Source organism: Natrix helvetica, assembly GCF_964273705.1.
Source record: "Natrix helvetica genome assembly, chromosome: Z".
NCBI lineage: Eukaryota > Metazoa > Chordata > Lepidosauria > Squamata > Natricidae > Natrix > Natrix helvetica.
Window position 1 is genome coordinate 140,437,714 of NC_138554.1, and position 14,506 is coordinate 140,452,219.

Sequence of the window (14,506 nt, forward strand, 5' to 3'; positions counted from 1 at the left end):
CCCCTCTTAAAGCACTGCTGAGTGGAGGATTCTGGGAGTGGAAGTCCTCCCTTCTTAAAGCACTGCTGAGTGGAGGATTCTGGGAGTGGAAGTCCTCTCCTCTTAAAGCATAGCTGGATGGGGGATTCTGGGAGTTGGGAGTCCTCCTCTCTTAAAGCATGCTGGCTGGGGGATTCTGGGAGTGGAAGTCCTCCCCTCTTAAAGCATAGCTGAGTGGAGGATTCTGGGAGTTGGAGTCCTCCCCTCTTAAAGCATAGCTGGATGGGGGATTCTGGGAGTTGGGAGTCCTCCTCTCTTAAAGCATGCTGGCTGGGGGATTCTGGGAGTTGGAGTCCTCCCCTCTTAAAGCATTGCTGGATGGGGGATTCTGGGAGTGGAAGTCCTCCCCTCTTAAAGCATTGCTGGATGGGGGATTCTGGGAGTGGAAGTCCTCCCCTCTTAAAGCATTGCTGGATGGGGGATTCTGGGAGTTGGGAGTCCTCCTCTTTTAAAGCATGCTGGCTGGGGGATTCTGGGAGTTGGAGTCCTCCCCTCTTAAAGCATGCTGGCTGGGGGATTCTGGGAGTTGGAGTCCTCCCCTCTTAAAGCATGCTGACTGGGGGATTCTGGGAGTTGGAGTCCTCCCCTCTTAGCATGGAGAATGGCATATATTTTTCCAATGAACTGCCAGGCGCCATAAATAATATTTCACTTCTCGGGCCAAGAAAAGGCCAATTTATTAAGTGGATGATGCCCTATTTAGCTCACGTCTCTTATTTTTAGTCACTGAGTAATTGAGAAAAACAAGGACTTTGCGCCACTGGCTGTTAACTTCATAAAATTATTCCAAACAAGTTGGAAACAAATCATGTTAGCAGGCAATAATACTTCAGTTTGGCAACCCAAGGACCTTTTGGGCACCGTTGTAAAGTGAATTGGTGTGGTCATTAAATGAATAATGCAGTCATTAAGCGACCTGGGCTTCCTTCACTGACTCTGCTTGTTGGGAGCAGGCTGGGGAGGAGACAACAATGATTATGTTGTAAATTCATGCCCAGTGCCTGAATTTTGATCAGGTTACCATGAAGAAGCTGGGATGGTCATAGGTGCGAGGACCAGTTATATAAATCCCAATTTTCAGTACCGTTGTAACTTGGAACTGTCATTAAATAAAGGGCTGTAAGGCAAGTTGGGCCTATACAGGTATATCTCACTCATATTCATCTTTTTGGGGACTGAGCTGTAAATTGCAATCAGTTAAGATCGGTCACTATACAAACAGTCATAACTCGAGGATGTCCCGGATGGCCATCAAATTGACAATTGAAAGGGGGCGGGGGAAATGAGCAAATTTGACAAATGACGGGCCCACAATCGAAGCTTCAAGAATTCCAGGTAGTCCTCGACTTACAGCTGCAATGGAAGCCAATGTTTTTCTCTTGCTAAGTTGTTAAGTGAGTTTCCCCCCATTTTATTAAGTGAATGACTGCCATTGTTAAGTTAGGAACGTGGACGTTAAGTGAACGCCTCATTGACACTGAATTGCCTTTCCCAACACTGGGAAATGACTTCTGACCATGTTTCGCACTTATGACCGTTGCAGCATGATCAAAATCAGATGCTTGGCAACTGACTCGTATTTATGACGGCCACAGCATCCCAGGGTGACACGATCTCCTTTTAAAACCTTTTCCCCAGCAGGAAGCCTGATTCACTTAACAACCATGTTGCTAAGGGCAGTGCTTCACTTAACAACGGTGGCAGGAAAGGCCGTAAAATGACGCAAAACACATCCAACAAATGTATCAGCAACAGCGAATGTCAGATCTAATGGCGGTCGTAGCATCAAGGACTGCCTGTTATCTCCTTCTAAGATTCAGGGGGTCAGATGATTCTCCAGAAGTCCCGGGTTCAAATCACCCCTGGTACTGGTGGATTAATTTTTACATGCACCCCAAAATATCTCAGCCTCTCAAGGCTGCAATGATCTTCAGCCACAGAAGTTGTGCAGTTGTGTTTCCTGCTGCGACATCCTTCCTGGCTGTGAGAGGCGTGCCGGCCCCTCCTCCGCAGGGAGGCTGGATTTGGTTGCAGTGAATAGCCGGGGTGGGGGGGGCGGGGGGTGTTATATGTTGGGTTGGTTGAGTCAGACGGATGAGATCATCGTCTGTAGCCGGATTCCATCCAAAGGAGGGGGAGGGTTGTGTGTGTGTGTGTGTTTGTGTGTGTTAGCAGTTTGCTCGGGAAGTGAGTTGCCTAGCCTTAGAAGGAGAGGGGGGGGAGACAAGGGAGGGGAAGGCAGAGGGATGGAGGGAGAGAGAGAGAGAGAGAGAGAGAGAGAAAGAAAAAAAGAAAGAAAAAAGAAAGAAAAAAGAAAAAAGAAAAAAGAAAAAAGAAGAAAGAAAGAAAGAAAGAAAGAAAGAAAGAAAGAAAGAAAGAAAGAAAGAAAGAAAGAAAGAAAGGGGCAGGATGGATGGATGGATGTAGAGACAGGGATGGATGAATAGATGGAAAGCAATGGAGAGAGAGAGAGATATGGATGCATGGATGGATGGATGGATGGATGGAAGAAAGGATATAGAGAAAGGGATAGACGAATAGATGGAAAGGAATGGAGAGAGAGAGAGAGATATGGATGCATGGATGGATGGATGGATGGATGGATGGATGGATGGAAGGAAGGAAGGATATAGAGAAAGGGATAGATGAATAGATGGAAAGGAATGGAGAGAGAGAGAGATGGATGCATGGATGGATGGAAGGAGGGAAGGAAGGATATAGAGACAGGGATAGATGAATAAATGGATGGAAGGGTATGGAAAGAGATAGATAGATAGATAGATAGATAGATAGATAGATAGATAGATAGATAGGTAGGAAGATGGATAGATAAGATAGATAGGGAGGGAGGGAGGAAAAGACCTCCTATTCCAGGGTTGTCAAACTTGATTTCATGGAGGGCCGCATTGGGCCCTGGGGGGGGGGGGGATTTGGGGGGCAGATAGATGTCCCTTGTCTCAGGGGTACCTGTGGTGGCCCAAGTGCTGCCAGCCAAAACTGGCTCCCGTTTTGCTCCATTTTCCGCTGCAATGGCCCCTGCAACCCTCTGCCAGCCAAAACGGAGCTCGGGAGGGCCACGCGCAGCCCCCCCGTGGGATCCGTTGTGCTGGCAGAGGCACCGGGGGGGGGGGGCGTTCAAAGATGCCTTGAAACAGCACAGCAACCTACGGAATCGTACAATGATAAGGTTGGAGGGGACCTTGGAGGTCATCTAGTCCAACCCCGTGCTCAAGCAGGAGATGCTTAGAGAATTGTAGAACAACGGGGAAGGAACCTTTGAGGTCATGTAGTCCACCCACCTTTCTCAATTAGGAGACCCTTCCAGAATCATGTTATAAGGGACCTTGGAGGTCAGCTAGTCCAACCCCCTGCTCAAGCGGGAGGCCCTTACAGAATCATAGAATGACAGAGTTGGAAGGGGCCTTGGAGGTCACCTAGTCCATCCACCTAATAGAACCAGAGCCTTCTCTGCAGGCACATAAGCCATGGCCCCAGCTCAGCTCCACCATGCATGCCTGCATGCCTGCCTCCCACTAGTCAGCTGATTTTCGGGTCGTGCGTGTGGGTGGGACTTGCGTGAACATGCGCGGGGCTCGGAGGGAGTGTGGGGAGGTACTAGACCAAAATGGGGAGCGGACGGGGGGGTGTCTCACGCACCTGTGGGGGGGCAGGGAAGCATGGGGGGTGTCACACATACATGTGTAGGTGGGCAGGGAAGCATGGGGGGGTTGCACCGTATTGTATTATGGGTGTGGGCACATGTGGTGTCGCGCACACTTTCAGCACACAACAAAAAAAAAAGGTTAATAATAATATTCATGTAAGTCATGAATAAATAATTCATGACTTACACCAGTTCACTTAGCGACCGTTGGAACTCACAACAGGACTTAGGATTCTGTTTTACACTTACGACCGTCGCAACATCTCCACTCTCACGGGATCAAAATTCAGGCAGTTGGCAACTGATTCATAGTTATGACGGTCACCGCATCCTGGGCTCACACAATCCTCTTTTTGGCACCCTTTGAACAAGCAGGAAGTTAGGTTTCACTTAACAACCGTGTGACTTAGTGAACGGGGATTAATTTAGTGATGGCGGCAAGAAAGGACTTGCCACTTGGGGCCACTCTCACTGAACAAGCGTCTCGCTTAGCGACAGAACTCTTGGGCTCAATTGTGGTCGTACGTAAACGAAATAAATGTTCTGCTCAGAAATCCTGTTTAGCAACTTAGATTTGGGGCTGTAACTCGAGGACTAGCTGAAACTATCTTCCCAAACAGGTATCCTTGGATTCCACGCATAAGCCAACGTTTTCATCCCGGTTTAGCACAGGTTAATCTGGGTGGCTCCCACCCCACCCTCCTCCTTTCGCCTTCGGGGGGGACCTAGGCGTCGGGCCAGCAGAAACAAACCATCATTGTCAGGCTTGGGAAAAGAAGGTTAACCAACCACAATCCGCAGCGTGCCCAAGCCCACGCGCTCTTTCCAAAGGCAGGCCTCGAGTTCGAAAGGCAACGGGGTGCCAGATTTCAGCTGAACCCGGGGCCAAAGGAGTTAGAGGAGGGGAGTGGGGGGGGGAGTTAAGCACTTGGGACCAACTTTCCGATCAGCCTGGAATCGCAGCTGGTTTCGCAACTGACACAATTGTTTGTGGCCAAAAGGGAGTGAGTTTGGGTAGTCCTCAACTTACGACCGCAAGGGACCCCGAACTTTCCACTCTGAACGGAGCTGTAGCCCGTTTTACGTCCTTTCTGGACACCGAGGTTAAGTGAATCTCAGGAGTTGTGAAGGTTGCTGGTTGTTGAGTGAGTTTGGCCCTACTGTACGACCTTTCTTGCTCCCGTTGTTAAGTGAATCACTGGCACTGTGAAGGCTGTTGGTTGTTAACTGAGTTTGGCTCCATTGTACAACCTGTTTGCCCCCCCCCCCGTTCCTAAGTGAACCACTGCATTTTAAAAAAGATTGCTGGTTGTTAAGTGAGCTTTGCTCCATTTTACAACCTTTATGGTCACTGTCGTTAAGTGAATTGCTGACATTGTGGAGGTGGATGGTTGTTTCGTGAGTTTGGCCACATTGTGCAACCTTTCTGGCCCATCATTAAGTGAATCCCTTCATTTTTGACATTTGCTAGTTTAGTTATTCAGTGAGTTTGGCCCCGTTCCACCACCTTTCTGGCCACTGTCGTTAAGTGAATCGCTGCAGCTCTTCAGTGAATCACTGAATCTGGCTTCCCCGTTGACTTTGCTCAGTGGAAGGTCGCAAAAGGGGATCACGTGGCACCCCCAGGACACGGCAACCGTCACGAATACAAATCAGCTGCCAAGCATCCCAATTTTGATCAGGGGACCATGGGGAATGCTGCAACGGTCATAAGTGTGAAACAGGCTCCTAAATGCCTTTTCTCTGTGCCATTGTAACTTCAAATGGTCACTAAATGAATGGTTGTAAGTCTAGGGCTACCTATATTGCAAAACCAGCTATGTCGGCTGTCACCCCGGGGATCAGAAATTTTAAAAAAAGGAATGATGCTAGTCCCCAAGAATTCAAAAAAGTCTTTATAAATGTTTTTGATGCCGCAGGACAGCCCGAGGGACTGACACATCAAGCCAAACCATGGTTGGCTTCCCCACAGTGACTGACGTAACCACAATGACTAGGTTCACATAGCAGGCTAAGCCATAATTAAACAAACCACTGAGAGCGTCTAAGCAATCTTAGGTTTGAACAGAAGGGAGTCTTTGTAGGAAGGGTGTGGGGAAGAGGACGACTGTGGGGTCCTTGGTGCTCTCTGAGCTGGGTGGGTTTTCTTGCAGACATTTCGTGACCCATCTAGGGTACGTCATCAGCATTAGAAGGGCAGGAGGATTTGCAGGGAGGGGGGGAAAAGAGGGGGGGAGGGCTACCACTGACGAAACATCTGCAAGAAGATTACCAAGCATTGAGAGCACTAAGGACCATGAAGTCCTCCTCTTCTTCCTCCTCCTCCTCCTCCTTTCGACTCTCCCTTCTAGCACTGATGATGTAACCTATTTGGGTCATGAAACATCTGCAAGAAAACCACCCAGCTCAGAGAGCACCAAGGACCCCACAGTCCTTCCTCCTCCTCCTCTCCACAACCCCCCCCCAAGTTTCAAAAAATGGGAGAAAATTCCAAGTTTTTAAATGATTGCTTTTTCTCTTCCAAAAGAGGCATTCGCAGGAATGAATGCCTCTCATACATTCAAAATTTCCATTGATAATAATTGACCTTTTTTTTCTGCCTACAGCCACATTCTCTGCCCCGAACAACAACAAAAAAAACTGGAAAAAAGAGCAAATTTATCAAGCCTACAAAATGCCACTAAACTCTCATATTTTAGAAGGCCTGTGGTACTTTTTCCTCCCTCCCAGAATCATGGGCTTGAATCACAAACTGGGAGGAACCTCAAAGGTCATCTAGCTCAACCCCCTTGCAAGCTGTAGGAAAAGACATTCAGTGTGGTTGGCCAACATCTTGTTAATAAAATTATCCAGAGGTGGAGTACCTACCGCTTCTAGGGCACTGTTTCTCCATCTCAGAGGTTTTCAGATGTGTGGATTTCAACTCCCGGAATTCATGCTGGCTGGGGAATTCTGGGAGTTGAAGTCCTTCACTCTACAAGCATGCTGGCTGGGGAATTCTGGTCCTCCATGTCATTTGAAATGCACAGTTACAGTATAGGCGGTACGTTGCTCAACAGTAATAACTGTGAAAGGGATCTTGGAGTCCTAGTGGGCAACCATTTAAATAGGAGCCAGCCGTGTGCAGCAGCTGCCAAAAAAGCCAACACAGTTCTAGGCTGCATCAACAGAGGGATAGAATCAAGATCATGTGAAGTGTTGATACCACTTTATAAGGCCTTGGTAAGGCCACACTTGGAATACTGCATTCAGTTCTGGTCGCCACGATGTAAAAAAGATGTGGAGACTCTGGAAAGAGTGCAGAGAAGAGCAACAAAGAGGATTAGGGGACTGGAGGCTAAAACATATGAAGAACGGTTGCAGGAACTGGGTATGTTTAGCTTAAGAGAAAGAAGGACTAGGGGAGACATGGTAGCATCTTCCAATATCTCAGGGGCTACTCCAAAGAAGAGGGAGTCAAACTATTATCCAAGGCACCAGAAGACAGAACAAGAAGCAATGGGTGGAAACTAATCAAGGAGAGAAGCAACTTAGAACTGAGGAGAAGCTTCCTGACAGAACAATTAATCAGTGGAACAGAAGTTGCCTCCAGAAGTTGTGAATGCTCCAACACTGGAAGTCTTTAAGAAGATGTTGGATAGCCATTTGTCTGAAACGGTATAGGGTTTCCTGCCTAGGCAGGGGTTGGACTAGAAGACCTCCAAGGTCCCTTCCAACTCAGCTAGTGTACATTGTATATTTATCATGGGGATGCTGCAACTGTCATAAGTGTGAAAAATGGTCATGTCACCTTTTTCCTCCCTGTGGTAGGTTCGAACCATCACTAAACAAATAGTTGTAAGTCAAGAGCAACATCTTTTGAACGTACAACCATCCCTTCGCTTCTTTATTTCATATTATTGAGCTAATCCATCTAAATTTGGGCAGGTCATTGTAATTCTTAAGGAGTTAGGTAGGAAAAGAAATCGCACATTAATTCTGGGGTGGAAACAATGAGATTATTGTTCAGAAAAGCGGTAAGCCACAATTAAATCAGATTTGAATCTTGCCAAGTCAGGGAGATCAACCGATTTTGCCCCATTAAAATAAGGAGAGAAGCCAAGAGGGTTAATGCGCCAAAATATGAGGAGAAAATAAAACGAAATAATTTTTTTTTAAAAAAAGGAATAAATGGGCCATTTAGGCAATTCTCATTACGAAATTCTTGGACTCCGAATTTGGCAACCGTTGCTTAGCAGGCAGAAGACAAAAGACTCAAAGTTTTATCCAGAGTGAAAATATCAATGCGTCCCAGTTCATTGTCAGTAGTCAGAGAGAGAGAGAGAGAGAGAGAGAGATTGCTCCAGATGTGGCCAAGGGCCAATGAAGGGGCCTGGAGCCTCTTTGGGGGGGGGCCGCATGAGACCCCCAAATAGGTCTTTTCTGCAATCCTGGGGAAGGGATACAGGTCAATCCAAGATTTACAGGCCACAATGGAGCCAAAAAAAATGTGCCTGGTTAATTAAGCCAGACAGTGGTTAAAAAGGGAGTAACGCTATTGTTAAGGGAACCCTTCCAGTTGTTGGTAGAACGGGGGGAGTGGGGGGAGAAAGAAAGAAAGAAAGAAAGAAAGAAAGAAAGAAAGAAAGGAAGGAAGGAAGGAAGGAAGGAAGGAAGGAAGGAAGGAAGGAAGGAAGGAAAGAAAGAAAGAAAGAAAGAAAGAAAGAAAGAAAGAAAGAAAGAAAGAAAGAAAGAAAGAAAGAAAGTGAGGGGGAAGGGAGAATTGGAAAAGGGACAGCGATGGATAGTTAGACAGATAGAGGTAGAGAGAAAGAGAAAGATAGAGAGAAGTAGAGATAGATAAACAGACAGATGGATGGACGGATAAATGATAGATGATAGATAGATAGATAGATAGATAGATAGATAGATAGATAGATAGATAGATAGATGTAGATAGGTAGGTAGGTAAGTAGGTAAGTAGATAGATAGATAGATAGATAGATAGATAGATAGATAGATGATAGATAGATAGATAGATAGATAGATAGATAGATAGATAGATAGATGATAGAAGAGAAAGTCAGAGAGATAGATAGAATAGAGGGATGGATAGATAAGAGAGAGAGAGAGATGGAGGGAGGGAGGGAGGGATGTGTTGGGTGGGTGAATAGAGAAAGGAGAGAAAGGAAAGGGGAGAGAGAGAGATGGATGTGCATGTCAAAAGTCAGTCCTCACCTTACAACAATATTTCTGTTGCTAAGTGAGACATTTCTTAAGTGACTTTTTTCCCCTTTTACAACTTTTCGAAGCCGGAGTCATTTAAATGAATCCCCGTAAATGTTGTCAAGGGTCCCTGGTCGTTCAGTGCATCCGGACTCCCCACGGACTTTGCGCGTCATAAGGTCGCAAAAGGAGGCCGGTGATCCTGGGATGCTGGAACCGTCACAAACATCAGCCAGACGCCAACCATCCGGATTCCGGGGACATCGCAACTGTCGCTAAGCGTGAAAACCGGTCCTAAATCCCGTTTTTCAGGGTTTCCAGTGGTCGGTAAATGAATGGCTGGCTGGGGAATTCTGGGAGTTGAAGTCCACAAGTCTTAAAGTTCCCAAGTTTGGACACCCCTGCTTTAATTGTTCATTTTATTCATTGCTAGGGTTTTGCAGGGTTAATTGCTCATTATTGAGCATGTATGTCTCGGTATATGTCTCTGTTATATGTTTGTTTTGTCCACATATTTATTTCATATGTTTCATTGTACGCCGCCCCGAGTCCTTCGGGAGAGGGTGAGGCTAAGAAATAAATATTTTATTATTATTATTATTATTATTATTATTATTATTATTATTATTATTATTATTATTATTATTATTATTATTCAAATTGCTAATTGTTCTCTTTTTCTTTCGCCTTTGATTAAAAAATGGGACTCTGGGCCTTTAATTAGCACTAATTATAACAAAGAAAGACAATTCAGATAATCTAGAAACTTGGTGAAACTTGAAGGACAGAGGGGGGTGAAAGAGGGATGGGGAAGGAAGAGGAACAAAAAATCCAGGCCTCCCTCCAGGGAGCACTCGACTTATGATTCGTTTAGCGACCATTCCAAGTTACAACAAGCAAAGCGACTTAAAAGGCTGTTTTTCACAATTACGACTGACCGTCGTAGCAGCTCCAGGGTCCCAAGATTGAAATTCAGACGGTGGGCAACGGACTTGGATTTATGATGGTTGAAGCGTCCCGGGATCCTCTTTTGCGACCTTCTGACAAGCAAAGTCAATGGAGAGAGCTAGATTCACTTAACAACCGGGTGACTAACTTAACAACTGCAGCGATTCACTTAGCAACAGCAGCAACAAAGGTCGTAAAAAGAGGCAAAACGAACGTCTTGCTTAACAACATAAATTTTGGACTCTATGTCATAAGTCGAGGAACTGCCTATATTCACGTCCCAATGAGGTTACTAACTGGATTGCAGATAGATGGATGCTAAACTCAGTGTCAAAAAGTACTAAACTGACTAAATCAATGTCTCCCTTAGCGACAGGAATTTTGGACTCTATTGAGGTCGTAAGTTGAGGACTAGCTGGGTTCCTTTCAGGATCGTGGCTTGTCAAAAAGCTGGATAACGTTTGGACAATCAAAAGCAGCCCGAGGGTCCCTCTAGGCATCTGCAAAGGACCAATGAACGATTTACAAATCAAAAATATATTTGGAAACTATTGTCACATGATTAGTTAACTTTCTCTGCCAAGTATAAATGACAAGCCAATTTTAAACCGACATTCTTGGTTTACTCAAACCTTGTTAGCCCTCCGAAGAATGTTTTAAGGCTAGGGTCTCCAACCTTCGCAATTTTAAGACTTGTGGGCTTCAACTCCCAGAATTCCTTTGCCAACCATGGCTGGCTGGGGAATTCTGGGAGTTGAAGGCCACAAATCTTAAAAGTCGCGATCGGGAGTAAGGGGGGCGATTAGCTCAATCCAGAGCGAGTGCAAAAGTACAAAACGGAACGTAATTACACAAGTAGTCCTTGACTTGTTTAGTGACCGTTTTGCATAGTGACCATTCCAACTGAAAAAATGTGACATGGCGTTTTTTCACACTTACGACCTTGGTCAGTGATCCGAATTCAGATGCTTGGCAATTGGTTTACATTTACGACGGTCCTATCATTTTGAGGTCACGTGATCATCCTCTTTGGAGACCGTCTGACAAAAGCAGGAAATCAGATTCGTTTAATGACTGTGGAACTCTTTTAACGACCACAGGGATTCACTGAATGCCAGCAGCCGGAATGGTGGCCAAATGGGGCAAAACTGAATGAACCAATGTCTCGCTTAACAACGCAAATTTAGGCCTCGCCTGAGGTTGTAAGAGGATGACTACCTGCATTCACTTCACAACCAGGTTACTAACTTAATAATGGACACAATTCACTTAACAACGGCAGCCAATGAGTCAAAACTCACTGAAGAAATGTCTCGCTTAAAGAACAGGCCTTCCCAGGGCTCCATCGTGGTCCTTAAGCCAAGGCCCAGCTGCCGTTCCCACAAAACTTGTGTGAAAAATGTGCAATCTTTTGCAAACTTTTCAAGAAAGCCAAACCTTTTTTTTTTTCAGTAGAGTAAAAACGAAGAGAAATTATAAAAATATCTGAGTAGGTGGGCTAGAAGCCCCTTCCTCAGCTCTGGGGTTCAAATGTACCTCAGGAAACTTCAGGCACCACCCCCTGTCCCATTTTAATTCTTCGGCCATGACAACTGTTGTTGCTAAATCCGGATCTGTCCCGGCGATATAAATAAGTCAGTGATTTAAATTCACCACGTCACTGGGAAGGAAGGAAGGAAGGAAGGAAGGAAGGAAGGAAGGAAGGAAGAGGAAAGGAGGGTGAGGGTGGGTTTCCAACCAAGCCCCCACCCCAAATCAAAGCCAGATATCCTCACACAAGTTGTGCGAAAAGGCAGCATCGTTTTGGATGCAGAAAGGAAGTCTTTGGAGGGGGAGGGGTGTAAACTAGGACTGGCTTTAGGGCAGAGTGATGGGGGTCCTTGGGGAGGGCCCGCAGCTGCGCCAGACAGATGTTCGTGTTCATTTATTTTTTAAAAAATTAGTTATTAAATTTCCTGCAGGTCCATCCGGCCACGAGGTGACTCGGGGCAGCTGACACCATTAAAATGAAATCCTGAATACGTAAACTAGTATGTGTGTATACACACACACACACACACACATATAATCTTTCCATCGCTCTCTCTCTCTCTATATATATATATATTCATATCTATATATTTCTCTATCCATATCTATCTCTATTAATATCATCACTCTCTATCCATATCCATCTGTCCATATCTCTCTCCATCTTTCTCTCTCCATCCATCTCTATTTCTCCATCCATATCTTTATCTTATTGTCTAGCTATATCTATATATATATAGATACAGATATCCATCCTATATCTCTACCTACTTACCTATCTCTAATCTATCCATTTATCTATTTGTCCATCTATATCTCTAACTATCCACCTCTCTCTCTAGCCATCTATTTCTCCATCCATGTATCTATCTATCATCTCTCAATCATTCATATCTATATCTAATTGTCTATTTCTCTCTGTATATATCTAAATCATATACCTACCTACCCATCCATATCTATCTGTCTATCTGTCTGTCTATCTATCTATCGACACATATTCAATTGATCGATTGATTAAACATCCATACCACCCATTTCTCCTACAATGTGATCCTGGGTAGGTCCCACCATTAAAAGGAAAGTGTGTGTATGTATATACAGGTATAAATATTTATTCAATGTATTCATATATTCAATGTCTATACCACCCATCTCCCTTAAACGTGACTCTGGGGCGGCTTCCACTATTAAAATGAAACCCTACATATGTACATTTTTCAATACATGGACAGAAATAATGTACTCATTCAAATTATTCATTTGTTCAATGTCTGTACCGCCCATACTCCCTTACTCCCTTTGGCAGCTTCCACCATTAAAACGAATCCCTAAGCATATTTATTTTTAAATATATAGTAGCTATTAATACTATATTTATTCAATTTATTCATTTGCTAAATATCCAGACCGCCCATCTCCCTTACCAGAGGACACTGGATGGCTTGCACCATTAAAATATATAGACATACCACCCATCTCCCTTATGACTAGGGGCAGCTTCCACATTGAAACCAAAACTTGTGTGTGTGTATGTGTGTGTATAAATACGTAGCTAGAAATAATATATTTTCAATTTATTCATTGAACATTGTTCAACGTCTGTACCGCCCATCTCCCTTACAGAATGAATCTGGGCAGCTTCCACCATTAAAACCAAACCCTAATTGTATACATTTTTCATATATATATATATATATACACACACACAAACACACACTCACTCACACAGAGAATACCCTTTGAGAGCAGTATGCAACATAATTTCATTTTAATGTATGCCAACTAATGTAAATTTAAAGTGACAATAAAGTTACTTCATTTCAATTTCTCTATTCTATTGTTATTTCTATTCTATATCTATATACATACATACATCTATATACATACATACACACACACACACACACATATATATATGAATAATATATTTATTCAGCCTATTACATTTGTCTGCTGCCAGGCCGCCGCCGCCACCTCATGCCAAGGCCCATAAACCCTGCGGATCAGGATGATGGGTGTTCCTCCCCCCCTCCCCATGATGTTGCAACTTTCCTACTCCTCCAATACTCTCACTCTGCTCCTCCCCCCCACCCGGGATGGCATCAGCCCCTTCCTTGCTTGCAAAAAAAAGGCTCTTCCAAGCATCCAGGGGAAAAAAAAACCCGCTCCCCAACGCCCTCAAATTTTCTCTTAGCTAAGCCTCCCCCCCCTTTTTTTTTTTGTTTTGCAACCCCCTAAAAAGGCCCCCACTTACCGACTGGAAAAAAGTTTGCAACCAACTTTCCAAAAAAGCAGAGACAAGGAAAAAAAACATTGTCATAATGTTTGTGTATATGCAAAAGATATAAATGTAAGTCTTTTGCAACGAGTTTCCTTTTTTTTTTTGCAATTTTTGCAAATTGCAGAGAGGGAGGGGGAACAGAGAGGGGAGGGACTCACCCCAAGTAGGAGAGGGAGAGCCCCCACCCCACCCCACCGCAATGACCCCTCCCCAATTGCACTGCATTGTAAAAACACTTCTAGAAACATTCCCCCCCTAGTTTGGAAATCCCCCCCGGGACCACGCCCAGCGGCCCCCCCTTAAATCCCGCTTCCCCGCATAGACACTGCAGGGGCGCCTCCAGGGCGTCAAGGCGGCGCCCCCGGGCACACGAGAGGGGCACTGCTGGGGAGGGGGGCTTGGCGGGCCTTCGGAGCCAAGGCCCCCGCTTACCGAAGCTGGCGATCGGAGCGGGCGAGGCAGCAGGCGGCGGCGGCGGCGTGGAGCATCCAGCCCAGCTGCAGCCTCGCTTATCACTCCAAAGGTCGGAAGCGCGCCCGCCGGGAGTGGCCGCCCCGCCCAGGCCGTCCAGGCGCAGCCCAACATGCTGGCTGCGCAGCCTCCCGCGCCGGCCAATAGCCGCCGAGGGGGAGTCTTGCGGGCCAATGGCGGCGCGCGGGGGCGGGGGGAAGGACGCGCGGCGCCAAATTGGGCAACGAGCGGGATCAGGGGAACTCGCGCGCGCGCGCGGTGGGAAGGCGGGGCTAGAGGCACGGGATATGGAGGGGGGGAAATGGGCTGAGCCCAGCTTCGGAGATGGCACGCCCCTTCTCTCTCTCTCTCTCTCTCTCTCTCTC

The 14,506-nt window shown here is 45.8% G+C and overlaps 1 protein-coding gene across 7 annotated transcripts in view; it reads right to left on the minus strand.

The window, feature by feature from the left end:
• The window catches only part of LOC309381542 (uncharacterized protein), a 137,487-nt gene extending 123,245 nt beyond the window's left edge, over nt 1–14,242 (minus strand). For 6 of the 7 annotated variants that reach the window (XM_081932672.1, XM_081932673.1, XM_081932674.1 and 3 more), the window contains exon 1: nt 14,103–14,242. The gene's annotated coding sequence lies outside the window, so the exon portion shown is untranslated. The remainder of the gene's footprint in view (nt 1–14,102) is intronic. The other variant, XM_081932671.1, reaches the window with a different exon arrangement.
• Between the last annotated feature and the right edge of the window lie 264 nt (nt 14,243–14,506).